Genomic DNA, 17,906 nt, shown 5'->3' with positions numbered 1-17,906 from the left:
CAGGGGTGAGGTGATATCTCGTGGTTTTGATTTGCATTTCCCTGATAATTAGTGATGTCGAGCACTTTTTCAGGTACCTGTTGGCCATCTGTATGTCTTCTTTGCAAAAATGTCTATTCAGATTCTCTGCCCATTTTTAAACCAGATTGTTTAGGTTTTTGCCACTGAGTTGTATGAGTTCTTTATATATTTTGGATATTAACCCCTTATCAGATATATGATTTGCAAATATTTTCTCCCATTCTGGCAGGTTGCCTTTTCAGTTTGTTGATGGTTCCCTTTGCTGTGCAGAAACTTTACAGTTTGATGCAGTCCCTCTTGTTTATTTTTGTTTTCATTGACTTTGCTTTTGGTATCAAATCCAAAAAATCATCACCAAGACCAATGTCAAGGAGGTTATCACTCATGTTTTCTTCTAGGAGTTTTATGGTTTCAGCTCCTACGTGCAAGTCTTTGTTTCCTTTTTTTTTTTTTTTTTTACAAATCAAAATGTATAATGAGCAATTGGCTGTATAGTATCTAAAAAGAAAGTAACGTAGGGGAAGCAGACTACTATGTCCTTCCACCCACTGTGTGTGCAAGAATTTGGGAGAGAGAAGAAGGTCTGCAGATGTGTGACAGCATTAAGGAGTAGGCTGAGGGAAGCCAGATCCAGGCAGCTGAGAGCAATTAGCCTTTGGAGTCCCTGGAGCTGGAGGAGGGCTCCAGCTTCCTGTTTACCACCCCACCCCCCAGGGGGCACTGCCCCCATGCCCCCAAGCCAGGAGGTGGCTAAGGACAGGGGAGGGACCGGAGAAGGATGGGAGGTGGGGCCTCCTTTGCCCTCACCTGTTGGGGGAAGAGAGACCACAATGTACTTCTGGACACTACTAGGACCAGAGTGAGCAGTGCTGGGAGGTGCGGCTGTGGCGGTGGAGACCAGCTTGACAATGGGCTGCACACTGGGGCTGATGGTGGTGATGGGAGAGGTGGTAGAGCCTGAGCCAGGGGCTGAGGTGCTGAGGGACAGGACCTGTTGGGTGGATGAGTCGCTGGAGGATGATGACATTACAGTAAACTTGGGTGGAGGAGGGGAAAGCTGAGGTGGGGCAGCGGTTCATGCAGACACCAGTGTCTGGACCGGCAACACCACGGAGCCAGGAACCTTCAGCAAGCCAGGGGTCAGAGGGCCACGCTGAGGGGCCTGCAGGAGAGTCAACATGGGTCAATCCTGTTGACCTACTGAGCCTGCAGAGCAGCCTGGGCCGGCTTTGACCACATGGGAGCAGAGGTGGGGCCCGAGGGACCCAAATTCTGCCCCATAGTTATTCTGATTGTCAGGCGGTGGACGCAGCATTGCCAGAACCGGGGCACAGTGTTTCAGGAGCAGACTCTGCACGTGGTCAGCTCGGATGTGGTCGATATTGCTCAGCAGAGGGCCATCCAGGACACTGCAGATCCACTTCCCCTGCTCCTGTAGCCACAGCAGAATCAGAGTCTTAATTACGTTGTGTCCCAGCTCTTCCAGGCCTGTGATGGAGCCATAATGAGTTGTCCACAGAGTCTTCTCAGTCCACCCAGCTCTCCATGAAGGTCTTGGTGATCCAGGACTGCATGTTGTTTGTGGTTGTGCTAAAATGCTTGCAGATCTGGGCCACCAGGTAGGCGGCAAAGTCCTGGATGGCACAGTGATTGTCCATATTTGACATCAGGCACAGCTGCCTGCTATCGATGCAGGTCATCAGAGATGGAATCAATTCATGAATGTATTTTTCTAGCTACAGTGCAGGGTTATCCATCAGGGCCTTCACCATGTGCATCAGATAGATGAGCAGAGCCATGTTGTTCCACATCACGCTCATATTCCCTTTTTCCTTCTTCTGTGGCAGTTACAATTTTTACTTCAGTCCTGAGAAAAAGTTCAGGTTTTGAAAACAAGATTGTGCTCCTTTTCCAAACCCCATGCTTTGAAAAGCATTTATAAATCCCCGTCTCAAACTCTGTACTCTAAGACTGCTGTTGAGATATACATCTGTTTCCTAGTTCATATAACCTTGGGTTATATAGTGTGTGTATATATATACATATATAATATACCTGATGCCAGATTTTTCATAAATACTCCATCTGTAAATACTGGTTCCTCTGAGCTGTTTTCAATAATTAGTGCAATGTATTAAAATCAAGTGTTAGGAAATGTCATGGTCTCACCTACAACAACTTTTTACTTTGGAATTGAACTACTATTAAATTGTATCTAACTCTGGGGTACAGTTTAATTATACTCAGTGCTTCTTAAGCCTTCATAAAATAATCTTTCCAACCTTAAGGAAAAAAAAGCGCAGACAGGAGCAGGGGCACCGAGGTCACTAACTCTGACCATTCACTGACAAACACAATAACAACCTCCCCTTCCCTGCGACCCAGGCTTCCCCCGGGCCCGCCCCCGCCGCCCCAGCTCCCACCTTGGCAGGCGCCCTCTGTCCCCACACCCTGCCTTCTGCCCCAGGCTGGGAGCCACAACCACAGTACCCCCTTCTAGGCCACATTGGTGCCAAATCCTGAGATTCTATGATGATCTTGCTTCACCATGACTACAAATATGGAGAAGCTGGTTCAGCACAGAGTGGGGACCCAGCAGGTGGCTGAGGTACCACGTACACCTATCTCTCAGCCAGAATCTCCAGGGAGGACCAGCCCCTCTGCGCGCATCCAGATAATCTCCCTGACTCTGAGGTAGCCTCACGTCAGTGCATTTAGATGCGACAGACCAGCAGACAGGACAGAAGATCCAGATAGTCACCGCAGTGGACGCCTCTGTCTCCCCCAAGCAGCAGTTCACCCTGACCAGCCCAGATGGAGCTGGAACTGAGAAGGTGATCCTGGCTTTCCTGGAGCCATCCAGTGCCAAGCAGCTCATATTCACCCCTGGATAAAGCAAGTCATGGATCACATCTGGAAACTTAGGAGTTCTGTAACAGTCTGGCCAAGCTGGCTGTAGACACCTGTGAGTATGCACACCTTAAAGCTACAGTTCTCTTTAACCCCAGTCATCCAAGTGTGACCAACACAAACCAGATTGAAAAACTCCAAGAAAAGGCACAGATGGAGTTGCAATTTCAGAAAACCTACTTGGAAGACACCTACTGATTGGCCCAGATTCTTGTCTGCCTGCTGGCACTCAGGCTGATGAGCTCCAGCATAACAGAAGAACTTTTTTTACTGGTCTCATTGGCAATGTTTCCACAGACAGCATAATCCCCTATATCCTCAAAATGGAGACAGCAGAGTAGAATGGCCAGATCACCGGAGCCAGTCTATAGTGCACACCACATACCTGCTGAGGAGCAGAAGAATCCTCCCAGGACCACTCAGATATAGAAAAAATGAAGTAGTGGTATTTTGGTATGTGCAAATATTGCCAGTATGTTAGCCAATTCCTAACTGGTTTCTTCTTATCTGTTAATCCCAGACAATAGCAACTAAAAGACTAAGAGGATCCTTTCCTGCCATAAGAAATGTTTAAGGCCTTTTGATGAGGCAGCAGGTTTTGGAAAAAGCTTTTAACTCAGTTTGCATTTAAAAATTCTCAAAGGGCAAAAAACAGAAACGAAGTTTTATAATGTCAGAGACTAGTATTAAAAAAAACTAAAAGAAAATTCTTGAAAAACAAAAAAGGCTTAGATTCCATGGTAAATTCTAATTCACTAAAAAAAAAAAAAACTTAAGATAGACATTTACAAAGAATTTGTGTCATTAACATTCCATTTAATGCTCAGTTTAACTTGTCACCTAAGAAGTTTTATGAACAGTGTTTTTAAGAACACAGTAAAGTAAGTAGATAGGATGACAGAATTCAAGCCAATAGTCTCCCAACCTCTTCCAAAGAATAAAACCACAAAGGATTACTACGCCCTTTTGCCTTGTACTTATTACAATAATTTGCATTAATATGGTACGTGATGGTTTTTCTCATTATATTCAAGAAAGCAGCTAATTGCCTATTAACAACAGTTGTCCTTTAAAAAAAAATTAAAGCTTAGCAAAAATAAAACTGTTCAGAAAGATCTGATTCTTAAATTTCTAGAAGTAATTAGATAACCTGTGCTTTTATTTACTTATTATGTGTTAACTATAATATAGTCCAAAATGTAGATACTTTTTCAGAGGTGTTGGCCCACCTAAAATTATTTCTACTCACCAGATTTTCACTTACCTATGCCATTATGCTTAAGAATTTGGTGGAAATCAAAATCAGAACTACATGTTGAAATAGGAATGTATGTAAAATTAACACTAAAACTGTTACATGCCTACTGCTTAGTTTTCTGATTTTTTTTTTTTTTTTTTTGGTGAGGAAGATCAGCCCTGAGCTAACATCCATGCCAATCCTCCTCTTTTTGCTGAGGAAGACTGGCCCTGGGCTAACATCTATTGCCAATCCTCCTCCTTTTTTTCCGTTTTTCTCCCCAAAGCCCCAGTAGATAGTTGTATGTCATAGTTGCACATCCTTCTAGTTGCTGTATGTGGGACACCGCCTCAGCATGGCTGGACAAGCAGTGCTTCGGTGCGTGCCCGGGATCCAAACCCAGGCCACCAGTAGCGAAGCTCGAGCACTTAACCGCTAAGCCCTGGGGCCGGCCCCCCGCTTAGTTTTAAAGACAGGAATTACCTATACCCACATAATGCTCTTAATTCACCTGGCAATAATTGCTATTATGTTGCCCTTCTTTTATATGTAAAAAAAAAAAATCTAAAGTTGACTACCACTAATTGGGCAAGAAAAGGAAAATTTTAGCAATTTCTACAGATTATTATTTTTAATTGAAATTTTTATTGAGATAATTTTAAATTCACATGTGGTTGTAGGACATAATACAGAGATTCCTTATACACTTTGCTCAGTTTACCCCAGTGGTAACATTTTGCAAAACTATACTATAATATCACATTAAGGATATTGACACTGATAACAATCTACCAATCTTGATAAGATTTGCTCAGTTTTACTTGTACTTATCTGTTGTGTGTGTGTGTGTACTAAGTTCTATATTATTACCTGTATAGGATTATGTATCCACCACCACAGTCATGATAAACCACAAAGACCTAAACATAAGAGCTAACGCTATAAAACTCTTAGAGGAAAAGACAAGTGTAAATCTTTGTGACCTTGGACTAGGCAATGGTTTCTTAGATATGACACCAAAAGCACAAGCAACAGGAAAATAAAACAAGATAAATTGGACTTTATCAAAATTAAAAACTTTTTTCCTTCATTGTACACCATTAAGAAAGTGAAAAGACAACCCACAGAATGGGAGAAAATTTTTACAAATCATATATCTGATAAGAGATTTTTTTTTTTTTTGTGAGGAAGATCAGCCCTGAGCTAACATCCGTGCTAATCCTCCTCTTTTTGCTGAGGAAGACTGGCTCTGAGCTAACATCTATTGCCAATCCTCCTCCTTGTTTTCCCCAAAGCCCCAGTAGATAGTTGTATGTCATAGTTGCACATCCTTCTAGTTGCTGTATGTGGGACACGGCCTCAGCATGGCCGGAGAAGCAGTGCGTCAGTGCGCACCCGGGATCCGAACCCGGGCTGCCAGTAGTGAAGCGCATGCACTTAACCACTAAGCCATGGGGCCGGCCCCCGATAAGAGATTTTTATCTAAAACATATAAAGAACTTAGCTCTTAGAACTCAATAATAGAAACTAATAACCCAATTTTTTTAAATAGGCAAATTATCTCAACATTCTCCAAAAAAATATACAAATGGCCAATAAACACATGAAAAAATGATCGATATCACTAGCTTACCAGAGAAATGCAAGTCAAAATTACAATGAGATACCACTTCACACCCACTAGGACAGATAGAATCAAAAAGAAAGACAATAACAAGTGTTGGTGAGGACGGAGAGAAATTTGAACGCTCATGTTCTGCTAGTGGAGAGGTAAAATGGTGCAGCTACTTTGAAAAGCAGTCTGACAGTTTCTCAAATCCCTCAACGTAGAGCTACCATATGACCCAGCAGTTCTACTCTTAGGTATATATCCAAGAGAAATGAAAACATATGCCCACAGAAAAAATTTTACACAAAAATGTTCATGGCAGCATTATTTATAATAGCCAAAAAGCAGAAAGGATCTAAATATCTATCTAAATATCTATCAACACATGAATGGGTAAATAAAATGTGGCAGGGCCAGCCCCGTGGCTTAGCGGTTAAGTGCACCCACTCCGCTACTGGCGGCCTGGGTTCGGATCCCGGGCACGCACCGACGCACTGCTTCTCCAGCCATGCTGAGGCGGTGTCCCACATAAAGCAACTAGAAGGATGTGCAGCTATGACATACAACTATCTAATGGGGCTTTGGGGAAAAAAAGGAGGAGGATTGGCAATAGATGTTAGCTCAGAGCCAGTCTGCCTCAGCAAAAAGAGGAGGATTAGCACGGATGTTAGCTCAGGGCTGTTCCTCCTCACAAAAAAATAAATAAATAAAAAATAAAGGAGCTGAAGCAATTTAATGGAGAAAAAAAAAATCTTAAAAATAAATAAATAAATAAATAAATAAAAATAAAATGTGGCGTATCCATGTAATAGCATATTTTTTGGCAATAAAAAAAATGAAGTATGCATATGCACTATATCATAGATGAACCTTGAAATCATTATGCTAAGTGAAAGAAGCTAGTCACAAAAGACCACATATTGCATGATTCCGTTTATATGAAATATACAAAATAGGCAAATCTATAGAGACAGAAAATAGATTTGTAGTTGCCCAGAGCTGGGGGTGGTGGGCAGAAATGGAGAATGACTTCTAGTAATTATGGGATTTCTTTTTGGAGTGATGAAAATGCTCTAAAATTGATTGTGAGAATGGTTGCAAATATCTGTGAATATACTAAACACCATTTACCTACACACTTTAAATGGGTGAATTTATGGTATGTGAATTATAACTCAATAAAGCTGTTTTTTATTTTTTAAAGGTTAGAAAAAAATGTAAATCACAAGGATCCTTCATGTCACATTTTTATTACCATTGCCACCTTCTTCCCACCCCTCCCTATTCCCATTTCTATTCAGTGGTAATCACTAACCTGCCTTCCATTTCTAAAATTTTGTTATTTCAGAAATAATACACTATGTAACCTTTTGGGATTGACTTTTTTCACTCAACATAATTCCCTGGAGATTCATCCAAGTCGTTGCCTATAACAATAGTTCATTCCTTTTTATTTATTACCATTGGTATGGATGTACCATAATTTGTTTAACCATCTGGGATGTTTCATTCCAGTTCTTGGCTACTACAATAAAACTATGAACATTCATATACAAGTTTTTGTGTAAAGATAGGTTTTCATTTCTCTGGGGGAAAACATGCCCAAGAGAGCAATAGCTGGGTTAAATGGTAATCACATATTTAGTTTTTTAAGAAACTGCCTAACTGTTTTCCAGAGTGGTTATATCATTTTGCATTCCCACCAGCAATGTGTGAGTGGTCCAGTTTCCCCTCATTCTCACCAGAACTCGATGTTGTCATTATTTTTTATTTTAGTCATTCTGATAGGTGTGTAGTAAGATCTCATTGTGGTTTTAATTTGCGTTTTCTTGATGGCTAATCCTGTTAAACATCTTCTCGTGTGCTTCTCTGCTATCTGTTTATCCTCTTCAGTGAAATGTCTGTGCATGTCTTTTCTCATTTTGTATTCAAATTGTTTTTTACTGTTGAGTTTTGATGTTCTTTATATATTCGAGATACTAGTACTTTGTTAGATAGGTGTTGTATTAGTTTCCTGGGGCTGCTTTAACAAATTACCACAGAGTATCTTAAAACAGAGATTTATTCTTTCACAGTTCTAGTGGCTAGAAGTCCAAAATCAAAGTATTGGCAGGGTTGCATTCCCTCTGGAAGAAAAGTCATTTTTTGCCTCTTCCAGTTTCTAGTGGCTGTTAATGTTCCCAGGCTTGTGGCCACATCTCTCTCTCTCTGCTCAGGCGTCACGTCACCTTCTCTGTGTGTTTGTCTGGTGGCTGCATCACTTCACTCTCTGCCTCCCTCTTCCCATCACCTTCTCTTCTCTGTGTATTTGTCAAATCTCCCTCTGCCTTTCTCTTACAAGGATACTTGTGACAGCATTTAGAACCCACCTGGATAACCCAAAATAACCCCCTTATCTCAGAATTTTTAGCTTAATTACATCTACAAAGACTCCTTTTCCAAATAAAATAACATTTACAAGTTCCAGGGATCAAGACTTGATATTTTTAAACAGCCATTATTCAGCCTACTGCAGGTGGTTTGCAAACATTTTCTCCCAGTCAGTAGCTTGTCTTTTTATTCTCTTAACATGATCTTTCACAGAGCAAAAGTTTTTCATTTTGATGAGATACAACTTATCTGTTTTTTCTTTGATGGATCATGCTTTTGGTGTCCGGTGTATTACTTTTTTTAAGATGAGCTATTTGAGAAGCAAATAGGTGAGACCCATCTGTTTCAGCACGGGCTAAAGACACATGTCTGCAATCCAAGAGAGTTATTACAGGAGTAAATACAGGCTGGAATAGAAGTTAAAGCAAATTTATTTGTCGTCCTTTATGTGTGAAGGTGGCAAGTGGGCATAATAACACAGATAAAGCTGTATTTTAAAATGCAAAAGACACTTAACTAAAGGGATGTGAATACAGCCAATCTGCCTTAGTATTATAGTAGCAAAGGAGTTTAAGTCAAACTGAACCTTGAGGAACAAACTAACAGGGTACTTCTAGATCGGATCATGAACCTGAGAAAAAATATAGCTAAAAGAAACATTATTGCAACAATTGATGAAATTTTAATATAGTTTGTAGATTAGGTAATAGTGTTGTATCAATGTAAAATTTTCTGACTTGGATCATTGTGCTGAGGCTATGATAATAAGAGAATGTCCATTTATTTCAGTAGTAGGGGCATTGTGTCTCCAATTTACTTTTAAATGGAATAGATCTGTTCCCAGGTAGAGACAGAAAAGTCGATCACTCTCCAGAAGGTTTGACCTTGGTGGTCAAGGGGGTGGGTGGCCAAAGGACTAGAATTGGTCACTTACCGAAGTGGTTCTCAAACTTGGCTCTATGTTAGAATCACCTGGAAGCTTTTAAAAATCCCTAGTGCCTCTCAAGATATCTGGGGGTGGGTACTAAATAATAATTTTTAAACTCCCCAGGTGATTCCAACGTGCACCAAGTTTAAGAATCACTGTCTTAGAGTTTTGCTGCTCAAAATGTGCTCCATAGACCAGCAACATTGGCAACACCTGGGAGCTTGTTAGAAATGCAGAATCTCAGGCCCAACCTCAAATCTACTGAATCAGAATCTGCATTTTAGCAAGATCTCCAGGTGATTTACGTGCACATAAAGTCTGGTGCCTATCAGAATCACCTGGAGAACTAATAAAGACGAGACAGGCCCAGGCTCATTGAGGAAGGATAAGGCCTGTGCTTCTGTGTTTTTACCAAGTTCCCCAGTGAAAGAGTTTCAATATCTGACCATCCCAATCTGTCTCTTAGGTAAAGCAAAACTTACCTTCCCTCAGCACACATTTCCATTCTCCTTATCTGACAGAGTTAGCTAACCACTGTTAAAAGGAATAATCCACTATTTAATGTTATGCAACTGGAGCAATTTAATAGTATAATCTACAAGTGTCTGGAGTTAACCATATTTTACTTTTATTATAACTCCATACTAAATCATGACCAAAATCTGATGCTATTAATAAACACTGCATTTATATTTGAGCACAATAATATTTAAAATTAGTGTGTGGGCATCTCTCGACTATTCTAGAAACCATATTCTAGTTGTCCTACCTCCTTTGCCATTTGCCTCTTTCTCAATTGTCAGCCCCTCTCTTACTCTGGTACATAGCAACATCTTAAGGCAAAACTTACCTTCTCTCAGTGCACATTTCCATTCTGGTCTTTCAGCAGTTGTACGGCTAAGGAAGATCCTGTTTATTTGAAAAAAGTTGTCCAAAAAAGAAATTATAAAATAACATTAAATGGACTTAAGATTTCCAAGGATAAACCACAATGTAGATACTTGAGAATATTTTGTATAATAGAAACGAATGTTGAATAAACATGCATCTAATAAAAATGTATAGAATTGAGTGATTATGATTCAGGAAGTTAAAAAATGAAAAGAAAAACTGTATCAGAGTTTCAATGTTTGTGCACTTACTATTAATTTCACTTAACAAATATTGGAGTGAGACGGTATTGAAAGAAAAAAGCAACTGAAACTTCAGTTTCAGGACTTCTCATGAAGTTTCAAAATAATCTGACTCTCCATTGTCTCTATCTTTCCCTTGAACTAGAATAATTAGCCATATAGCTCTGTGACGGGTGGTTAAATTAGGTGAGGTAGGGTGGTTAATAAGGTGAGCCAGGAACATGTGGGGGAAAAGGACAAGAAATCACTCCAAGAAACTGTGAGACTTTCAATAAATCACTTAACCTCCAAAATCTCTAACTTGAAGGAGATTGAACCAAACAAACTGATTTTATTCCAACTTTAACCTTCTTATTATTCCTTTAATGTTTATAACTGATTTACTGATCTATAAATGCTTACTAGTTCATTATATCATCCCACAATACAAAATCAAACTTAGAAATAAAATAGCATAACATTAGTGATTTGTGTTTATAACATAAAGCTTTAATGAAAATGGCACATCTCTGATATGTGCGTATCCCCTCCTCTGTGGCATGCCAATGACAATCGTAACAAATTGACAATGACATTATTTCCTGAGTACAATACTAACTCAGAATCTTCCTCAACACAAAGTTCAGACAGCCATTGCTTCTTTCATTCATTCATACAACAAATATTTATTCTGTGTCTCATCTGGGATCCAATACAAAACAAGATAGACACAACCCCTGTCCTCATAGAACTTACAAATTTTAGGAAAGATAGACATTAAAACAAGTCGTTATGGCATGATTAAATGTGGCGTGAAAGATGAAATCATTTTTCTATACTTGGTTTAGGATTCAGACTCTTCTTAATCTAAAAGTGTAAGGAACTATGTCATGGAATTTACATAGTCCCCCATATAAGGACTTCCACTCACATTAGCCATTCCTGTGAAAGGGAGGTTTGAAATATTCATTATAGCTGAGCAGATTGCTGCTCCAACAATATAGAGATTCTATTATTAAGAGAGAAGAGAAGAAGGGATATCAGGTGGGTAAGAGCAGTCTCTGCCTTAGTGTTTAAAAATAACATTTGTTCTGTGAATGAATGAAATACTAAAGTCACTCCATTGCTTCAATTCCCTCAACTAATAACATTCATTTTCTAACTCTTGCTTGACAATACTCATTTCCTTATTATCTTAGGTCATTAGCTTTCTTAGTTATTAAATAATGGTTACATAACTTTCCACAGGTCTATACGTTGTTTTCCCAGCTAGATTAAGTCTTATGTGTACCTTTTCCTCTGTATTTATAGAATACTATAAATGTGCTATAAATTATTTCACTTAATAGGTGTGTCAGTCCATTCAGGCTGCCATAACAAAATACCACATTCTAGGTGGCTTATAAACAACAGAAATTTATTTCTCACAGTTCTAAAGCTGGGAAGTCCAGGATCACGGTGCTGGCAGATTTGGTGCTTAGTGAGGGCTTTTCGGTTCATAGATGGTGACTTTTCACTGTCACTGACTTTTCACTCCCTCACGTGGTGGAAGGAGCTAGGGAGCTGTGTGGGGTCTCTTTTATAAGAGCATAATCCCATTCATAAGGGCTCCACCTTCATGACCTAAGCACTTCCCAAAGGTCCCACCTCCTAATACCACCACATTGGGCATTAGGATTTCAAGATATTAATTTTGAGGAAACACAAACATTCAAGCCATAGCAGTAAGTAACTCCCAATATTTAAAGGAACAACATACTTCAGAAAAGAGATAAAGGGAATAACCACTTTCTATTGTGATGACTAATTACTACGTCTCAAATTATTTTAAGTGTGCTCCTACTATGGGTTTTTTAAAGTATATCAACAGTGAAAATAAGAATCAGAAAGCTCTAGATAAATCTAGCCAATCATAATCCCATTAAACATATTTTAAGAAAGTGAAATTTGCATACACAACAAAGTGAAGGGATGGAAAAAGATATTCCATGCTCACAGAAATCAAAAGAAAGTGAGGGTAGCTATACTTATATCAGACAAAATAGACTTTAAGCATAGACTGTAACAAGAGACAAAAAGGTCATTATATAATGATAAAGGGGTCAATTCATCAAGAGGATATAACAATTGTAAATACATGTGTACCCAACAATTGGAGCTCCTAAATATATGCAGCAAATACTAACAGATTGAAGGGAGTAATAGACAACAATACAATTACAGTAGGAGACTTCAATACCACACTTTCAACGATGGATAGATTATCCAGATGGAAAGTCAATAAGGAAACATAGGACTTGAACTGTACTTTAGACCAAATGGACCTAACTGACATATACAGAACATTCCACCCAACAGCAGCAGAACATACAGTTTTCTCAAATACACATGGAACATTCTCTAGCATAGATCATATCTTAGGTCACAAAACAAGTCTTAGAAAATTTACAAAGATTGAAGTCATACCAAGTACCTTTTCCAACCACAACAGTATGAAACTAGAAATCAATCATAGGAGGAAAACTAGAAAATTCACAAATATGTAAAAATTAAACAACACACTCCTGAACAACCAATGAATCAAAGATGAAATTAAAAGGGAAATCAAAAATATCTTGAAGCATATGAAAATGGAAACACAACATATGAAAACTTATGGGATGCAGCAAAAGCAGTGCTAAGAGGGAAATTTATAGCAATAAATGCCTACATTTTTTTAAAAAAAGAAAGATATCAAATAATTAACTTTATACCTCAAGGAACTAGAAAAAGAAGAACATACTAGCCCAAAGTCACTCTGAAATGTACAAAAGTTACTCATGCTTTGGCCCTGGTGATATTTTCCTTCTGTGGTGGATCAGAGCCCCCAAGCTCAGCCATGTCTATTCTTCAAGGACCTATAACAAAGACCTGATCTGAAGTCTGACCATTTTCAAAAGGAGAAGGGGCAAGGCATCTTCAAAAAAGTCAGAACCTTCAAGACCTTGCTCAACGCGAGCTACATAACTTGTATGGGCCAATGCAAAATGAAAATGTGAGGCTCCTTGTTCACAATGCAAGACAAACGTGCCATTAAATGTACTAAAATATAAAGCTTTTCCCTTTCTTCCATAGTATCTCTCTCATCTTGTCATTGTGTTTTTTCATATGACATTTAATGTTGTTCTAAGTAAAGGAAAATTTAAAATTTCAAGCATTAGCATGAATTTTACCATTCATCCTTATATTGTGCAATGCTAGTTTTAAATGCAAATATAAGAGCATTTAACTTGTATGTGCAGAATCACTGAAATCACATAATTCATATTTCATAGCTCTTAACATGCATATGTATTCTTATCAGAACAGTAGAAATGCCACATAAGGCTAACCGAACTGTTTTTATTTCATTTCTTTATATGCACACACTCTACCAACACTTTCTACCTTCAGCTTACTAATGAGTAGAGATGGACTGAAAAGAAAAGGAATTATGTGTTGTCCTATCTTTCTTTTTCCTTCTATGTCATCATTTTTAGTGTAAATGCTTAGAAAATACAGTTGGAAAACATAATAACTCTCCTCAATTGTTCACGTTTCATAGAACACCACTGCCATTCTACATTCAAAGCAAGTTCTGGTTCAAATGGGAAGCATGGCCTCTTGGCTGTTAGCATCCCTGTATACCCAATCATAGAGGTCCTGATATGGAACCTGAGCACAGAATTCCAGTAGACTCACAACGTATTGTCAAAAGAAAATTCAGAGAGCTTTACTTTATGTGAATGTTTTATTGAGAAACACAAATCAGGAGACTTCAAACTGAAAATGATTAGAAGTTCAGCTTTCAGCAGTTAGAGATCAGTTCATAAAGCATGAATGAAGGGGTTTATGTTTTTTATTGTGATTGATTACTAGAAACTTACATTTTCTAAGAGTAGTAAAACTGCTAGGCTTACTTGATTGCAGCTAATTGGCTAGGAAGCTGTGGGTCACGCTAAGATGAAGAAAGCTTAAGTTTTGCTTGAGGTCATAGTCAGCATTTTGGGGAAATCAGGACAGTTTTAAGTTTTGGTTATGAGACTACAAGTGTTTGGTCGAGGTATATTCAAACTGTGGCCTCCATTTTGGTTTTTCTTTAACAATTCTCCCCTTTTGTTCATTCTCTCAGTTGAACTGAGAGTGTAACCAACTATTTACTGTTACTCTTGGTCACCACGTTGTTTCTCTTTTCATGGTCCTTTGAAGATCAAAAACCAGGATTTCGGTGGATTCTTCTGATGATTCAACTTCATGTAGTTTTTGTTGTTCAGTTCTCATAGAGATCATCTTACGAGTCAGTGGCTGCTGAAAAGCATTTAAGACTCTTGAGAGAATACAGTGCATAATGGGTATTATCAACATGACTAATATGAGGATATACCAAGTGTTTGAAAAATACCCCCAAGCCGAGGTGCCAATTCACCCAAACTTAACCAATTAACCAGATTCAAGTTTTAATTTTCCAAGCCAATCCGCATTTTTCTGGAGAATATGTAATTGGGTTTCAATTTTTCCTAAGTTATTTACACAGGCACAACATAATGTATTGGTAATAACACATATTCCTTCTTGTTCAGCTAGTAAATAGTCTAAAACTATGTGATTGTCTAATATAACTCTGGCTAAAAAGTTTATAGATTTTCATTGTAATTGTAGAGATTTTGCAGTAGATAAGGTCTCTTCTAATGAGGTTTAAGTGCAGTCTTTCATTGGTGTCTTTTCCAATAAACTAAGTTTCTAGGTTTTAATATTTGGGACACATTGTCTTCTTTTGGAAATGGATCACAGAAAGCTTTTTGGACTTTGTGGAAATACACCTTGGATATTGCATTAGTGTCTTACAGTTTTGAACCATATCATGATTATTTAGGACAGGATAAATATGAGGATGTCTCATTTCAAGAGGCAGTATTGCACATGAGCTTCCATCTAAGTAGGCTTCCATATGGTCTGAGCAATCAGGTATTCAATAAGACGTATTTCTATAGAAACAAAAGAAAAGCAGAGGTTAATAGTTGGAGCAAATTATAAACATAGTTTCTGAGTCTAAAGAGCAGTCAGTAGAGAAAATTTCTAGACTTGGGCTCAAAGCATCTTTAGATGGTGGAATGAGGATGGCAGTTTCAATTTGATGGATTTTCCTCATTTGCAGCTTGAATGTCTGATGATGTCAGGGTGTTCTGCTGCACTCTCTGAGTGGCTTTCTGTTATGAGAGGTTCAGGGATTCGATCGGAGATGTAAAAGAAACTTTCCACTCCAAACAAATGGACCGAAGGTATATTTTATTATATACAGGAAGATAAAGGCGATAGTCCACAAACAGATCCAAATAGGTCAAATAATAAAAGGGAAAAACACCAGCTCGACTGGAAAGGGAAAACATCCACACCTGCTGAGATAGCAGCAGATTCAAATAGGCATATAATGAGAGGGAAAAACATCAGATCGACTAGAAAGGGAAAACATCCACGTCAACTGAAGGGAAATGACACACATCAACCAGAAAGAGAAACACCAGGTTGACCAAAAAGAGAACACATCAGATCAGTTACTCACAACATCCACGCCCCACTGGCGGAAGAGTCCCTTCAATTGACACGGCTGGGCAGGAATCACATGTCCTGGGCAAGGCGTCCCTTCCACAGGTGGAACTTTCACCAGGCCTCAGTTTCCAGCAGTTTTTATAGCATCAGTAATTTCCAGAGTAAGCAGTTACAGAGTTTGCAGAGCAAGCATTTAGTGTTCCCATGCACAAATGGTTATCAGTGGCATACGTGCACTGAGCCCCCTGGTTATCCTCCCAGCCCAGCAGCTGTGTATGTGCATTGTTCTTTCCGGTTATCATCCCAGCCTGGCACAGATGGCCAGTCCATCCCATGCTATGACGCCCAAAGAGCCTTGAAATGTTACAACTTGCAACTCTCTCCATGGGAGAATGGTCAGTTCCCACCACAGAGAAAGCAGCTTTATATTTCTTTGTGTGCTGGTGGCTACAGGTCAATGGTATGGCCAAACATGGCTGTACTCATGTCAAGACACCTTCATAGAAGCAGGCATGAAGATTGTGCATCTATTATCTGTTGTGGTGATATCGCTAAAGTTCATATCAAATTGTCCCCCTTTAGCTAGTTAGGGTGTGGGGATGATGAATAAATGAAAAGCAATAGGATATTTTGGAGTATATGTGGAAGCCATTTGGTATAAAACTAATTCAACCTGACCTTGTTTTTCCAAAAGGGCCTGACATGGCCAGCTGAGCATGCATTGTACATCTGTCCCAAAGACAAGAATGATGCCCTTAGAGATAGGGACATAACTTCCCCCCATATTGGCATTTCTTTAAGGATAAGCATCTCTTCTTGGAAACTAAGGATTAATTACCGACCTACTGTGCTCACCTTGTGACCACTTACCCGCTGACCACTAACCTCCTGTGCCAGCTAAGCATCTCGTCACAGTAGTAAGAGATATTCCTGTCATATGTGATGTATGCGCTTTGTTCCAAGATGGTATATAACCAGTCTATACACCCCACTTCTTTGGTGCCCTTCCTTCCCTGGGGAAGGAGGGCCCTGGGCTATAGTCCTCAAACTTGGCTCATAATGAACTCACCCCAATTTTGATTTATAGACTGATTATGCATTATTTGCTTTGACAAGGAAAAGGGCAGTTTTAGTTTTTAGTGATTCCAAGTCAGAAGGGTGGTAGAACATTGGAAATGTTACTTTGGAGAGTTGTAGCCAGATATTAGAGGAAACTAGAAGAATTCAGGATTCAGTCCAGTTTGCAAGTAGATAACAAAATCTCAAAGACAGTGAACAAGACTAGATTCTGATAATGGATACAATATAATTTTCTACTGAAATACAATTTTTCTCTCTATAACAACCCCATTTTCAACAAAGACAATCACAGTAATATTAATTTGTTTATAAAATAAGTCTAATCTCATTAAATGGTCCTGGTAATTTACATGAGTGCAGCAAGAATAGTGATTTATAGACATTTTAAAATATGATATTTCAATGGGCTTTACGGGCTCCATAAAGTTAACTTTAGTTTCTTAAAATTGTCTGGTGATAAAGAATCTCAGATTAGATTTTTAAAAGTCTCTTTAGGCTAAGAAGCATGAAAGTTCAGTGAGATTCAAAGTGAGTACACAAGTTCAAAGATAACATTGTTAAGAATTTCAAGATGGCAGCAGAGCATTAAACCAAGTGCGAAGCCCTTCTGAGCATGGGGCTCATAGCACAAAGTGAGCATGTCATGGAAGCCATTTAGTGAGCATCCTCAACACTATATGGCAATGGGGCAGCAAGAGACAGGGATGGACATACATATTGCATGTATCTTATCTGTTCATGTGTGTGCTCCATTGTCTCATCAGACTTCACTTACAAATCACAAGCTCAAACATAAATTATTAACCATTTTGATATGGCAACAGAGCATTAAACCAAGTGCAGGGCCATTCTGAGCACAGTTAGCATGCCCATGAAGCCAGCCCTGCTCTCACTTTCTATTTCATACCCTCTGGCCTTGAGCAATAAAAAAATCTCTCTGCTCCTTCCTTCTTGATGCTTCTGCACAAATGAGCCACACTACTCAGTGGTAGTAAACTGAGGACTAACAGAGGTGATCTGGTGGACAACACTTGGAGAACAAGTTGTTGGTTGGAGAAGGATGTTCTAATCTCT

The 17,906-nt window shown here is 39.0% G+C and overlaps 1 pseudogene; it reads right to left on the bottom strand.

Annotated features, from left to right (window-relative positions):
• Nucleotides 1-623: 623 nt before the first annotated feature.
• LOC101395889 (transcription initiation factor TFIID subunit 6 pseudogene) lies at nt 624-1,841 on the bottom strand (annotated as a pseudogene).
• Nucleotides 1,842-17,906: the final 16,065 nt, after the last annotated feature.

The sequence above is a fragment of the Ceratotherium simum genome, chromosome 5 (assembly GCF_057802395.1).
Source record: "Ceratotherium simum simum isolate JZ-2026a chromosome 5, ASM5780239v1, whole genome shotgun sequence".
Taxonomy (NCBI): domain Eukaryota; kingdom Metazoa; phylum Chordata; class Mammalia; order Perissodactyla; family Rhinocerotidae; genus Ceratotherium; species Ceratotherium simum.
Note: the sequence above shows the minus strand (reverse complement) of the source record. Positions and strands in the feature narration are given on the sequence as shown.